This window comes from Schistocerca serialis, chromosome 7 (genome assembly GCF_023864345.2).
Source record: "Schistocerca serialis cubense isolate TAMUIC-IGC-003099 chromosome 7, iqSchSeri2.2, whole genome shotgun sequence".
NCBI lineage: Eukaryota > Metazoa > Arthropoda > Insecta > Orthoptera > Acrididae > Schistocerca > Schistocerca serialis.
Genome location: NC_064644.1, coordinates 265,257,965 through 265,272,769, shown reverse-complemented (window position 1 = coordinate 265,272,769; position 14,805 = coordinate 265,257,965).

The following is a 14,805-nucleotide window of genomic DNA, read 5'->3' as shown; positions in this document are numbered from 1 at the left end:
TCCGATGATGTGCCACATGTGCTCGACTGGAGACAGATCTGATGATCGAGCAGGCCAAGGCAACATGTCGACACACTGTAGAGTATGTTGGGTCACAACAGTGGTATGTGAGCGAGCGTTACCCTGTTGGAAAACACCTCCTGGAACGCTGTTCATGAATATATATATATATATATATATATATATATATATATATATATATATATATATATATATATATATATATATGAGTCGCCTTGATGGGCTATGAATCCACCACCTTCAGTTCGAATGCACAATCATCTTCGACTTCTTGCGGGAATCTCAAAGTGACGAGCATGCAGGACATGGACGGGGACTGTGGATAGGTGGCGCTAGGTGGGAGTGTGGATCAGCCAAGCAGCATACTGAGGTAGTCCACTCAGTTGTGTTAAACACTATGTCCGGGTAGCGCAATGGTTAATGCGACTGCCTAGTAAGGAGGATATCCTGGGTTCGAATCCTGCTCCACTATATATTTTAACTTGGCGTCCCTGACTCAACATAAAATCCCAATGCTGATGACATCATGAGTCCTTCCCTTTCCGTTCCTTTCTCCCTCCTCCACCTTCAGTTTACATAATATCTGACAACAGATAGGTCCTACATTCCAGGTAGTGTACAAAGACGGCGATAGCTCACTCTGGCCTCCAGGTGGCAGCAGCTTATGCAGGCCTTCCGCTACATTTTGATAGCCTTCCATCTGTATCTTGCACCCACAAAGAAAGCTTTCTCGCGAACAAGTCCTTCTATTAGTGAAAACTGTATCAAAATCCCTACAGTAGTTCCTGAGATTAGCAGATAGCCAATAAGAGTGTGCTTCTTTCATTTATTGCGCTTCATAAACAAGTCTCAGCAATTTAAGCTATGCTATTAGGTTCCCGAATAACCAAATCCTCAAAAGTTGTGATATATTCGGAGAAAGCAGCAAAGTATTTTTGACAAGACAGTGAATGTGACTGTTGCTTGTTTCCCTCTCAGCAATTTAAGCTGTGCTATTAGGTTCCTGCACAACCACAGCCTAAGGGATCTTGATATATTCCTAGAAAACAGCTAATTATTTCTGACAAAGGCAGTAAATATGATTGCTACTCGTTTCACCACCAGGAGTTTAAGCTGTGTTATTAGATTCCTCGAAAATCGTGAAATATTCGAAGAAAATAGCCAAGTATACATTGAAATCTCAAAAAGTCGTGGGATATCGATATGCATGTATACAGATAGCAGTAGTATCGGGTACACAAGGTATAAAAGAACAGTGATTCGGTCGAGCTATCATTTGTAGTTAGGTGATTGATGTGAAAAGGTCTCTGAAGCGATTATGGCCGCGCGACGGGAATTAACAGACTTTGAACAGGAAATAGTAGTTGGAGCTAGACAAATGGGACATTCCGTTTCAGAAATCGTCAGAGAATTAAATATTCCGAGGTCCATAGTGTCAAGACTACGCCGAGAATACCAAATTTCAGGCACTACCTCTCGCCACGGACAACGAAGTGGCTCACTAGCTTCACTTAACGACCGAGAGCAGCAGCGTTTGCGTAAAGTTGTCAGTGCTAACAGACAAGCAGCACTGTGTGAAATAACTGCAGAAATCAATATGGAACGTACGACGAACGTACTCGTTAGGACAGTGCAGCGAAATTTGGCTTTAATAGACTGAGGCATATAAGTAGAAAACAGCAAATTATTTTTGACAGTTAACCTTACAAAAATGATTGCTGATCGTTTCACTCACATCAGACAAATGGATCTCTGGATAATCACATTCTCGAAAATAATAAACTAGCATCTTCCCTCTCTCAAAAAAAGAAAAAAAACATATTCAGTGATTATCATTAGCTACGCTATAACACCACGACATCCATGTAAATCACAGAATATATTAGAATCTAAAACCTAACAGAATAACACTAACTGCACGCAGTATATATTTTAAATTCCTATACGCAAAGAAAATGTCAACAAACTTTATCTATGAAACTAAAGAAATGAGAAACAACAATATTTACATCTCTCTTATCACAACACAACAAAATAAGTTATTTAAGCAACCTTTATTAACGAATCGAAATAACGACGCACAACATTCCCATTGGCTGACAACACCTGATTAATGAGTGGCTGTCTTCTTTTCCCTTATTACCAAAACATACATTTCTCGCGAAAACGGGCGATCCCGTAAAGTGCACTTTAACCAAAAGACTTGATGAACAGTAATTGTTTGGGCTGAATCCAGCTACACAATTCAGAAGCGGAACTGCTAATATCTGCCGAAATAAGCCTGTCAACTATCAGGAGAATGTGGGGCGGCTGGTAACAATCAAATGGTCGGTACTTCTATATGCAAAGGTACTTAAATTGTCTGTGATTGCTTTACGCCTACCTTCGCCTTTCACAAGAACCTGAAAATTATTTTTGTGGTCAGCCAGAAAGAGATGAAGTACATACTGACTATATTTCCAGCCTGCAAGACACATTATTCTTTGCGCTCACAGAAATGAATTGGTCCTACTTTTTATTAACTCAGCAGGATAAACGTTTTGAGTTTTTAACTGACTGATATATCCTGTAAAAGTTCGTATGCACCAAATATAATAATATCCCTAATAATAACAATAAAATCCCTACCGGAAACACCACCGTCATCAGTTGAGAGGCGACCTCTGTGGGAAGTTCCAAGTAAAATTGACTATAGCCCTGACTTCTAGTCACCAAAAGTTAATTACTCGTCTTAAAAGAGGAAAAAAATCTCGCCACTTGCCACATGGTTTTGTCAACATTACGGGCGGCACACAAACATTAATTCCGGGATGGTGTACAGTCGTCATGAGATCACTTATTACTTTCACCGAAAAAGCATTAAAGTCTGCCTAGTTTTGCCATAAGCCACGGCACAATGCACGCTGGCATTTGACAGTCGTGAACAGATTGATATCTCGACGTGAATCGTCTAGTCCCAATGCCTCTTCGGCTGTATTTATATGGGGGCTCAAGGGACAATCAAACGGAACATCTGATATCAACCGCCGTAGGCACGGGTAGCACTACCTAAATGGCCCCATTCTCGGATATGCATTAATTAATAGCTCTGTCGTTTAACAATTTACAATCTTCTTAATTTATATACAGATAGAGCTAAGTTTGCTTTTGTTACTGAAAGAGTTTTAGCTCGACTGCATTTGAACTTTGTCAGCTAGAATTTTTAGAATGGAACTAAGTGTAGAACACGACCTCTGAACTGCCTCTTTAAGATTCCTTGTAATCATTGTTATTTACAATACAATCTTGAAACTCGGTACAGCTTGTTATTGGATGAATGTAATCAAATGGTGTAATTACAACTTTCTATTACAAATACAAATGACACTTAATCTACCATGACGAGGAATACGTTCGTTCCAAATTTGATTTTTTAAATAACTTGAAAACTAATAGAGATATCTTATTGGTGTCACATATCTAATGTTTTTACATGAAACTGATACTACATACGAATTTTCAGCTTTCTGAGTCTAATATTTAGCGGCTTCAAATTGTCGTAAAAATACCGATTTTAACCAAAATATTGCTGTGATCAAGTTGAGACTTGTGATTTTTAACTGTGACATGTATTTGCCTATTTTGACCGGTTTCTAGCTTAGATCTTATAATTTGCTTGATATATTCATTGTTATTCTGAGAATTTACAATGTTAACATTAGTGTACTTAAGGAGACACTGACTAAGTTTGGAAAAATTATTATAATTTTTAATTTAACTCCTAGATTGTAGTACAATCCTTATTATGTTAAGTACTGGCGCAGCACGTGATGGTGAGATGGCACTGGAAGTACTGACCTATTGTAAGGCCCAGCTCACTCGCTCACCTCTGCGTGTTACAATGATAAAGCACTTGTTTCTCATCATAATCCCCTATGTATTTTTATGAAAATATTTATTTTTGAACAAAATTAATTTAATAATTTATAACAATATAATATTTAACAAAATTATGTCACAAAACACATTCTATACTATATTGTCCCTCTATAATTTAAGTAATTAATTGAGAAGTTATGAGAAATAATTTTTATTTTTAAGATGTTATTAATTGGGAAACTATTAGTAACTCTTTCAAAATGTTTATTGGCAATGCAGCGCTTCATAAAATCGTAACGTTGCACTTTTACTAGTTAATTCATTGTTAAACTTCAATCATGAACTTCGCATTTTTTTAAATAAACCCTAACTATTATGCACTGAAAGTCAACATAGGTTTTACATATAGTCACATTTTGGGCTGGTTTGCAATTTCCTTCATTACCTTAAATGATGCTTTACTTAGAAAATCGAGTAACCTTTGTAAGCTATCTTCATATTGCTCAATCATTGTATGGATCAGTATGCTGAAGCAGTTATTTGTTCGACAGCTGTTTCTTTGCTTTGTTACACAAATAATTAAAAAACTGTTTTTATTGTGCCAATACTCTACAATATGCATTTCTTAACACATTCGTTTATCTATATTTTTGTCTCTATTTGTCAATAAATTATCTGTGAACTGACCATTTGCTTTAAGCAATTTTATCTTTCATTTCAGTCTACTGACTTCATTACTCCTATTCCTACCTATTTTCATTTATACACGTATTTCATTTTTCTATATTTCTCGACGCTTTTTATCCCTTTTATCTTTGTCAGTCTACTGACATCATTATTCACACATATTTTTGTTGTGACCCTCGCACCACTTTCACACATCTCCTTTAATTAATATCAAAACGGTTTTGGCTTACCTCTATTGACATTGTATTATGATTCTCACTTACCCACAGACAACCTTACTTCAAACATGAAAATTATTAATTTATGTAGAGTTTACTCTTACAGGTTTTAGGAATTTTCAGCTTCAATTACTTCTCTTAGCGCGAAGTATCTATGTTTTGTTGTTACTAATCCTTTTTGTGATTCTATTTAGTATCTGTTAGCCATTATTTTGCTATCATAAGTTACACATTGTTATTTTAACACTTAGAATTTATTAGTGTAAACTACCTCTCATATTCTGTTATAAATCATCGTTCAGGTATAGTCATTTATGGGAATCATTCTTACTTACTAGGAAGATATTACAAAGTAATAACATATGTACAACATGAAGATGTGTATTCCTCAACTTCCATATACAGAACAGAAGAAGAGAATGAAACTTGAAACGGAAATAAAATTTCATCTACCTGGTGCCACACAGTATGCCATACTGTGTATCCACCAAAGAGTGGCAGACTCCCTACAGAATCTAATTACTGTCAATTTTAAAAGGCTTCAGATGTACAGTGTTTTGTAGACCTAGTTCTCTCTTAATTTTCGGGTATTTCAACCAGTGTGCATTTGCTTGGGGCCTACCTGTTATCCTGAATAATTCTTGATTAACATCCATAAACTTCTTTGCTTCTGCTAAAATTTTCTTAGCTTCTTTTTCTTTCAGGATATAGTTCTCTTCCACATTAGCATCTTACCCATTATTTCCGAATCTAGAACCTTCTGCAAGTATTCCTTATTTCTTATTACTCTAATAGGCAGTTCCCAAACTTCATTATTACTGCCTATATAATTTCCAATGAAAGGTCCATGATCACTCCATAATCTGGTAAAGTTAACTCTGATCAAAATGAACCTTTCCTTCATATTTACTTAAAATATCCATACCACTCAATACTTCGTCACTTTACCCAAACACTATTAAACAAGGATGATCTATTATTATGTTACCTCTACTAACTGGTGTCAAAGCTTCGTGCTGTACTGGTCTAGAAACTTTTCCAGTAGCACCTATTATTCTTAAACCACTCACTTTCATGGCAGTTAACCCATTCTTATTAGGAACGTAATCAAAGAGCTTTTGGGACAAAGCCTTTGCTTCGCTGTCACTATCAAGAAGAGAATGCATTGCTATTCCTGAGATGTTAGTTTTAATAATGGGACAAGTTATTCTAGTTTGAACAGGTTCCTCTTGAAAGTCTTCTATTAAATCTTTTTGAGTCTGTCTCCAGCTAAAGTAATTTTGTTCAGATGCAAGTACATTTACACATAGATTCACGAGGCCGTCAAACTTCACATCCACAGCTGCTTTTTCCAACCTGCCCACCAGTTTTAAATCAAAGCACTTGACGGCTTCCTCTACTTTCGTTTGCTGCACATCAGCTAAACTACTCTCTACCTCTGAGCAACTGAGTCCCTGTGGAAAATTGCTATCTATAATACTGCCATCTGCTTTTACACTTTGTGCCAATTCAATACAGCTAACAGTTTCCCTGGCCTCATTATTATTGCTAACCCTTTCATCTAGCAACTCCTCCTCAAATCCTTGCAAAACTGACTCTGCTTCCTCCACCGAAACTGTAGCCTTCAATCTGCCATCAGCAATGAAGATGTAAGTCTTTACTTCATCTTCTTCCTCATCTGATTCAAACTACATAATTTGTTCTTCCTATTATCCGTAGCGTTTTCTTTTTCCTTCTTGCCCCATTTTTTTAACGTGTTCAAAATGCTGTCGAGCAGATAATGAGTGTAGTTAATCACATTACTGATATGATTAGTTCGTATTTCATCATCCCTGTTATCGGTTTGCGTGTGTTGACTGACTGCGGTCTTTATTTTTTGTTATTACTGTTTCCGCCTGGTGACCTCTAGTTTCGTCAGAGTCGGTACTTAGTAACCCATATGGGTAGCAGTCAGCCCTCCGTCTTGTCTCAGTGGTACATTATTTATGTTTTTGCCTTCGTCATAAAAATTATTGCGAAAGCGCGGAGGCTGTGAACCTCCTCTTCCTCTACCACGGCGTTGACCACGATGATTGGATCGTGTATTCTGAACTTCCACACTACTAACGTTAACGTTCCCATTGTCATTATTTCTGTCGTTTATATGGCTGTTAGAGGACCTATTATTATTCTGCACTACTACTCAACGGTAGCAACTCTTTCCACGCACTCCAGATACTCAGTAAACTTATCCACATTATCTATAGGTGCGGAAATGATTCTTTTCTGCCAATACCTTCTTGTTCGATGATCATCATTTCCAGTTTCATCTTTTCTGTCAGATGTGACAGCCGTGAAATACACTTTCTGGAGAACTCTTTAACTGATTCATGATCTGGAGTACACTTTCTACAACTCCAAAATTCTCTCAGAACATCGTTTTGTTTGTTGTGTGACGAGTAGTCATTAACAAATGCAGTTTTAGATTCAGAAAGAATTTTGCATGTGATCATTACATCTCCTGACAAATGATTTGTTATGAAAGAAATTTTCTGACGTTCTGACGATGCCTCTGGTAAAATACCCTCAAAATCATTCCAGAACTCTAACAGATGAATTTGTTTGTCAGGATCAAAACGCAAAAATTGACAAGATCCAGTAAAACTAAAGCAACGTCCCATACAGTAGTATTACAAGACCTACCAAGGGCTACTCTATTTTCTATGTTAGTAATACTAGTATTTAGTTCCTCTTCTCGTACTTGTGGTTCTACTACCTCAACTCTGTCATAAAATTTTTTATCAACATCCTCACATGATTTCACACAGTCGGCTTTTACTTTATTGATATACTTCTGACAAGCATTTACTTTATTATTTACTTCCCCAAACCGATTAAAGCAAGGTTTGGAAACATTGCCTGTTCTTTCAAACGACCTCCCTTCCATAAGATCATCTGCATCTTTGAAATCTTAACGAACCTCACCAATTTCTGTTTTGAAAATACTATGCAATTTAATTAGTTGTTGCCTGACTTTGACTTACAAATTATGGCGGTTAAAATCAATTTTATAATTTAAGCTATTCAGTTGTGAGTTCATTTCATCCTTTAGCTCTTTATTACTTGAATCGGCCTTACTGTTTAACTGTTTACTTCTGGATTCCATCTTATTGTTTAGTTCTTTATGATGCAATTCAAGTTTACGAAACAGTAATTGTACAAGATCTGTTGCCTCTACTGTGCCATTTGGCTTTTCAACCGGTTTTAAAGGAATTCCTAGCATTCCCTGACTTGGTAGAAATTCAAAAATGTTGAAATCTGTTTCATCATCTGATAACTCAATTAATTTAACTTTTTCTTTTTTGACTTCAACTTCAATAAAATCATCATCAGAAATGGGTTCTAACTTCACATTAACATTGAAATTTACCTCCGATTCCCCTTCCGGCAAATCACCTTCAGATTTTACATCAATTACTTTGGCAGAACCATCCTCATTAATTTCAATTTCAAATTTTGGGGATTCATCGTCAGAGATTGGTTGCATCTTATCTTTTACACCATATACGGCAATATATTCAATTTTTAATAGCCTGTTAGAACGAGTTAACAAATACTTTTCATATTCTTGACTTACTTAATTGTTTGCCCTCAACAAGCGATGCCAGTGTGGTGTACCAGCAAACGTGATGTGACACACTGAGATGCGGTGCACGCAGCAGCAGCTATAGCGGTGAGGACGGCGCTGGGTGTTGAAACACTGCAGTAGCTCCAGAGGGATCCGGGCACAGGTAAGCGCACGCAGTAGCTTGCAGCTCCACACAGCTCCGCAATGGTGAACCGTCTTCTTCTAATCTCAGCGCTGGTGATAGCAGCGATGTAGTGTCGTCTTCTTACCTCCTTCCTTCACGTTCAAGATTATTGTGGCTAACATTCACAATTTAGTTTCCACACTCGCGAGCAAATCGCAACACGCCTCTCGCACTGCTGTTAGAGCCTGCCGAGTTCCCTGTTTTAAACTGATCACTTTCACAGTTCAGTTTCCCAGTCAATTAAAACCACGTATGGAGCGGTAGGTAATAGTCAAATTGTCGATGTTTCTCGTTATCTCTCTTCGAAAAGGCACTTAAATTATCTGTGCATGTTTTACACCTACCTACGCCATTTACAAGAGCCTAAAAAGTATTTTTGCAGTCAGCCAGAAAGCGAGAACATACTGACTATAATTTCCAATTTGCAAGTTCACATTACTCTTTGTGCTCACTGAAAGTAAATGTTCCTACTTGGTATTTACTCAATGGGATTAGGCACTAAGATTATACATAAAACTTTTGAGTTTTTAACTGATTGACATATTCTGCAAATGTTCACATGCACAAAAATTAATAATATCCCTAATAATAATTATAATTATAATTATATCCCTATCGGAAACAGACCTATTAACCGCTCAGAGCCGACCTCTATGGGGAAGTTCCAAGTAAAATGGTCTGTAGCTCTGACTTCTAATTACAAAAGTTAATTGCTCATCTTAAAAGTGGAAAATTGAACACGCCACTCACCACATGTTTTTTTTCCAAAATTACGACCGGCACACAAACATTTACTTCTGTGAAATCGAAGCGACCCAGGACAGTGTACTGTCCTTACAAGTTTGCGAGGTGCCGGGGCTAGTAGTGTATTTAACACTAAATTCTTCTAGAATCTACATATGTAAATGATGCTCTAAGCCCCCCCCCCTATTCTAACTCCGACTTTTGCTGTTGCACATGGATTAAAAAAAATACGCGAACTGACTGTAATCAACCCTGCAAGTGGAGTAGGAAAGAGTTTGGCACCTGCAATAATTTAATTTGATAAATAAGTTAAATAAAGGAAGGTTTCATTAACGTAGTGAGAAATGACAGGGTAGCTCTACCGATTAACAGAATGAAAGTTCTGTCCAAAATAACAATATGATTTATTAAGACTAAACACAAAATAATAAACAAAAACACATGAAACATTTACAATACATCAAACTGGCTCAAATTGGATACTCAAACAAACGCTGTGAAGTTGAAGTTGTCCCTAAACTAGATTGTGAGGTTTATGACGAAGTGGTATGTGGAGCCAATTCCTTGCTACTCAAATCTTAAGAGAGACACACAGCTAACCCAACATTAATTGCTGCTACATTAGTGAGAACTCAGACGATGAACACCCAAGATAGAAGTTAGAAAAGACGAACAGGCACGCTCTGCTGAGCTCTGATTATCGCCTAGCAAAAATGCCTGCTTTGCCAGTGCTGCGGACGTACATTACCCAGCTGTCTTCTTAGCTGCAAGGACACGATCTGGCGTACTGGTTGGTTGCTTCGAAGTCCCATCGTGATGATGATAATGTCGCGAGTATAGCCCGAAACAAATTATCCTGGCCTGGTTGTTCCAGACTAAAGACTTCCTAGCAATACAAATGCGCCTCTGAGGGAGACGAAGAAGGCTCGCCACACAATCACTGACGGTACAGTGATTGATTTTAACAAGCGAAGTCACCCAGTAACTCTGATACAGTCAACATTAGCGAAAACTGCCCAAGACAGACAACATAGGCCTCTTATACACAGAACGCTCAATTGCCAACTGTACTCGGATAGTTACGTTGAAGTCGAAACTTCAGCAACTTCGTCTAACAGTTACAATTAAATAAAAGTATATTAGACAGCCAACGGAAGCCAGGCTGACCCGAGCAGCGAGAGCTCAGTCTTGTAACCTACTTCCACCGAAAGGCGAGAGCCGACTACCCCACAAGAGCACCTGTACAAACCGAACACACAACATTCCCGCCCCCACGACAGTGGCCATGGTTAACCGTTCCAATCAGCAACTCGAAAACCGGCGGAAAATTCCACTCTATTGCAGGAGCATCACCATTCCACCAATGGAGATTCTTGGCGCCAATTTCTGCGCCGATTTTGCTACGTCACGGAGCTATGCCCTGAACAAGCCAATCACAGTTACGATTTTGCAGAAAGCGCGGGAATTTGCCCGCCACAACTGCCTGGGTACACAAGTCATTCCCACACCTCGCTGGTAGCCCGCCAGAAAGTGTTTTCGCTAAGTTTCTGCGAAGTAACGGAACCTCTAGCCCAGCCGCTACTTCAGGCCCCTCCGGGCGTGTCTTTTGACAATGTCGGCGTCTGGAAAGCATTCACTCGACTCCCTCACACCCGTCGGCTTACCCTTTCAATATCAGGAGGGCCCGCCTGTCACCGGACCACCTGCGTGACGAGAGACGCTGCGTGGGAAGACCGCGTGTGAAGGAATTGCAACTTTTCACCACATGCAATTAGAGAGGAAAATCGTAAGATAGAAATATGAGAGGGGGCTCATGCCACCTCTCAAGTTCACTTCCTACTTTTATATTAAATGCATTCAAGTCTACCCACCTCTTACATCATCGGAGGCACAACGCACGAAGGTGTTTGATTGACGCGAACAGATTGATCTCTTGTCATGAGGTGTCTCTTCCCAATGCCTCTGTGACTGTATTTATGTTGGGCACAGAGCACAGCCAAACGGAACATCTGCTATCAACGGCTGTAATATTTCAATTCTGAGTCATAGGGTACGTATTTGAGGGGCACACTTCTTTTTTCTTTTTTCTTTTTTTTTTTTTTTTTTTTTTAAAGACCCTAATTGGAGGCTTCTCGTCCGGGATTTGTGTCCTGCAAAGTGGTAATTCCTTTGCTCTCTGTTATTCAGCGTACTATGCGAAGTGTAAAAACCTTTGCAAAACCAACAGAGATTTCTGTAGAGTGAATCTGTTACAAAACACAGTGCGAGATCGGTTTCTTTTCTGCAAGTAGGTTTCTGGAAATAGTGAAATTACGCAGTAATTTTCACAGTTAACAAATGCTGTCGATAGAGATCCTAATCTATCACATTAAAGGCAATTTGCTTTGGGGCTCAGAGTCGAAATAAGTTGAGTGCAGGGAATGGTAGCAGTTAGCACATTTATTGGACAGCGGTTGGAACATGCGGTAGCCAGCAGCAGCTACTGTTACATCACGCGACTTCTCCAATGGTGGACACAGTTCAACAGCAATACGACAGCAGCGTCTTAGAGTACTCCATGGCAGTCTTTGATGTCGACTTCCACTACAGCCGACGGCATCAGCATGGCAGAGGGAACCATCTCAGATCAGATAAGTGCCTACGCTAATAGTGGGATAGTGTTTAACTGTGAAGTTCAAGCTCCACTCATAGATCTCGCGAATATAAAACAATCACCTAGTATGTGCTATTCTGAAAAAGGAAGTGAGCCGGTTAGTACGAAATCAGAGTGCGAAAGTGTAACTAGTAGGAATTCAGGCAAGGGGAATGAATGTGGGGGAGATATGATGTCTCAGCTAATGCAAATGATCCAGGGAGTGGAAAATAATATGAATACAATGGCAGATAATATCAGTACAATTCGAACAGATATGGGCACATTTCAAACAGTTACAGATACAATTCGGACTGATATGGGTACAACGCCAACTGAAATAGGTTCTACTATGAAAAAGGAAGTTGAAAACATTATGAGTAGCCTTGAAAAAGTAATTGATGGTAAATTAAAATGTGTCCGAGTGGATGTGGGGAAAATTGCAGACGAATTTGTAATAGCAAAGTCTAAAATCGAATCAGTAGAAAAAGATCTTGGGGAAAAAAATGGATAAGATACAGACGGAACTTGGGGGCAACATAAACGACTGTATAAAAGCGCAAGAAGCTCATAAAAGCAATGTAAATTTAGCAGTTAGTGACATTGCCAATCGTGTGAGGGGGAGAAAGAAGTGGGCAAAATAAAGATAAAATAGAGTGCATTATTACTAGAGAAAATGAATTAAAAAAACAAATGCAACATATGAAAAATGATTTAAATTCTTTAGCCTCTCAACAGGCCACATCGGCTATGTATATCCCTTGAGCAAATACCGGATCTGTGAAATGTTATACAGATAACAGAAGATATCACCCAGTAAATTTCTTGCTTGCATGTAGGGACGCTTTTGTTCACGGCATGCCGGACGAAGTGAAAATAAAACACGTTAAACAGCATTTGTAGGGAGACTCAGAGTCTTGGGCAAATGTTAAATGTAGTCCGTGCGAATCGTACGAAGAGTTCGAAAAGTGTTTTTTGAATAAATTTTGGTGCGAGGCAAAACAGACGCGGATCCAAATGAATTTTTAAACGGGACGAGTTACAGGTACGGTAATGGGACGATGAGAGATTTTTGTAAGTGCGAACTTGGCAAGCTTAATGCATGTGAAACAGCCGTTGGAGTTTTAATGGCAATCACCACATTAAAAAGGCGATTACCCCAAAATCTGCAGTGGGATCTTGTCCATAGTCCATGTGATTCCATGGACGAATTTCTAGAATTTGTAGAAAAATTACAGATGGCTTTCAAGTTGAAGCCTCAGAGCAAACCAGGTGGTAGTTATCAAAATGTGAATCGAAATAATCATCACCAAAATAATTATCGTGAGAGAAATCAAAGGAATTCTCAGGGAGATAGTATCTGGAATGAGCAGAATGGTCGGAAACGAACTGGAGTGATAACTTCCGTGAATGGAACCCAAATAAAGAACACAGATTTGACAGGGGAAATTCTCGCAATTACGTAACAACCGGTCGGGAAACTCATGTTCGGTACATCTCAGGTCCAGGGATGGCGATCTGAACAGGCAGTGAAAAGGACTGGAGATAATAGTAGTGGTAGAAATGTTGATAGGTTTGGAGAAAGGCAACAAATATGTAACATGGAGTATATTAAAGAGAAGGCTATAAGTATTGGGCAAGGGCAGTTCTGGTGCACTCTAAGTTGTTGCCAGATCATACAAGATGACAGCGATGACGCCATCCAAGATGGCGGCGTGTAGACTTGGTAACAATGCATGACATCGTCCAAGATGGCGGCCATGACGTCATTCAAGGTGGTTGATTTTGCCGAGAAGTTTGAATTTTGGCGGGAAAATAGGTCAATTGGGCTACCTCCACTAACCTATCCCACTCCACCAGAAAACGGCGGCAAGTTCAAATTCTATCAGGACAATGCTGTCCCTACTAAACTAAGAAAATGGCAGGAAGCTAGGTCAATTGGGATACATCCACTAACCTAAGTCATCTGACCGCCACCTCTTCCTAGGGATTGGTGGGAAGTCTGAATTTCGGAGGGAAGGTAGGTCACTTGTGCTATCTCTACTAACCTAAGAAAATGGCAGGAAAGAAAGGGCAGTTCGGCTACCTCTACCAACCTAAGTCACTCGACTGCCACCTCTTCCTAGGGATTGGTGGGGAGAGGACTCAGCCTAAGATGGGCGCTGGAGAGAGCAAGGAGTGTACTTTATTTATTTTGGAACAATTTATTTATGGATGGATTTGAGATAGTATATTTATCACTCTGATACAAAACACATGCTCTGACATGCTTGGGGTCACTCCACACAGCCAACAGATCTGTAAACTACTCCTAAATAACGCTATGCAGAAAGCGCAAACAACTCCTAAATTACCGAAATAGTTTCAGCACAGACATGCAAACTCCTCCTAAATAATGCAATACACTGATGTGCACACACGAAACCAAACCGTAAAGTATCCAAATAGCGCATAGCATACCACAGACTACAGACCTGCTTGCAAAAAAAAAATGCAATAGACACGCAAACAATGCGCACTGACACCACCTGCTGCCCCCTGTCCACTGGACCCCACAGGACGCTAGGGCACATGCTCCCAGAAGTCGAGATGCACCGGCAGCTGTCAAACCATGCACAGGTGCCTGCAAGCATGGGGCAGCAACATTCCTTTGATACTTGACACCAGAGAAATTCCTCTCGAAATATATGATCACCTAGAGACCGTTGCTGACGTGACCGGACGGGAGTGAAGACCTATTTGCAGAGTGCAGACACTCCAAGGGCATGAGCCACAGCCGGGCGCAAGCCAGCGCGAGCCATCACATTCACGTCACTGTCGACGGCATGTAAGAGTTCTCCAAGCGTTATACTGA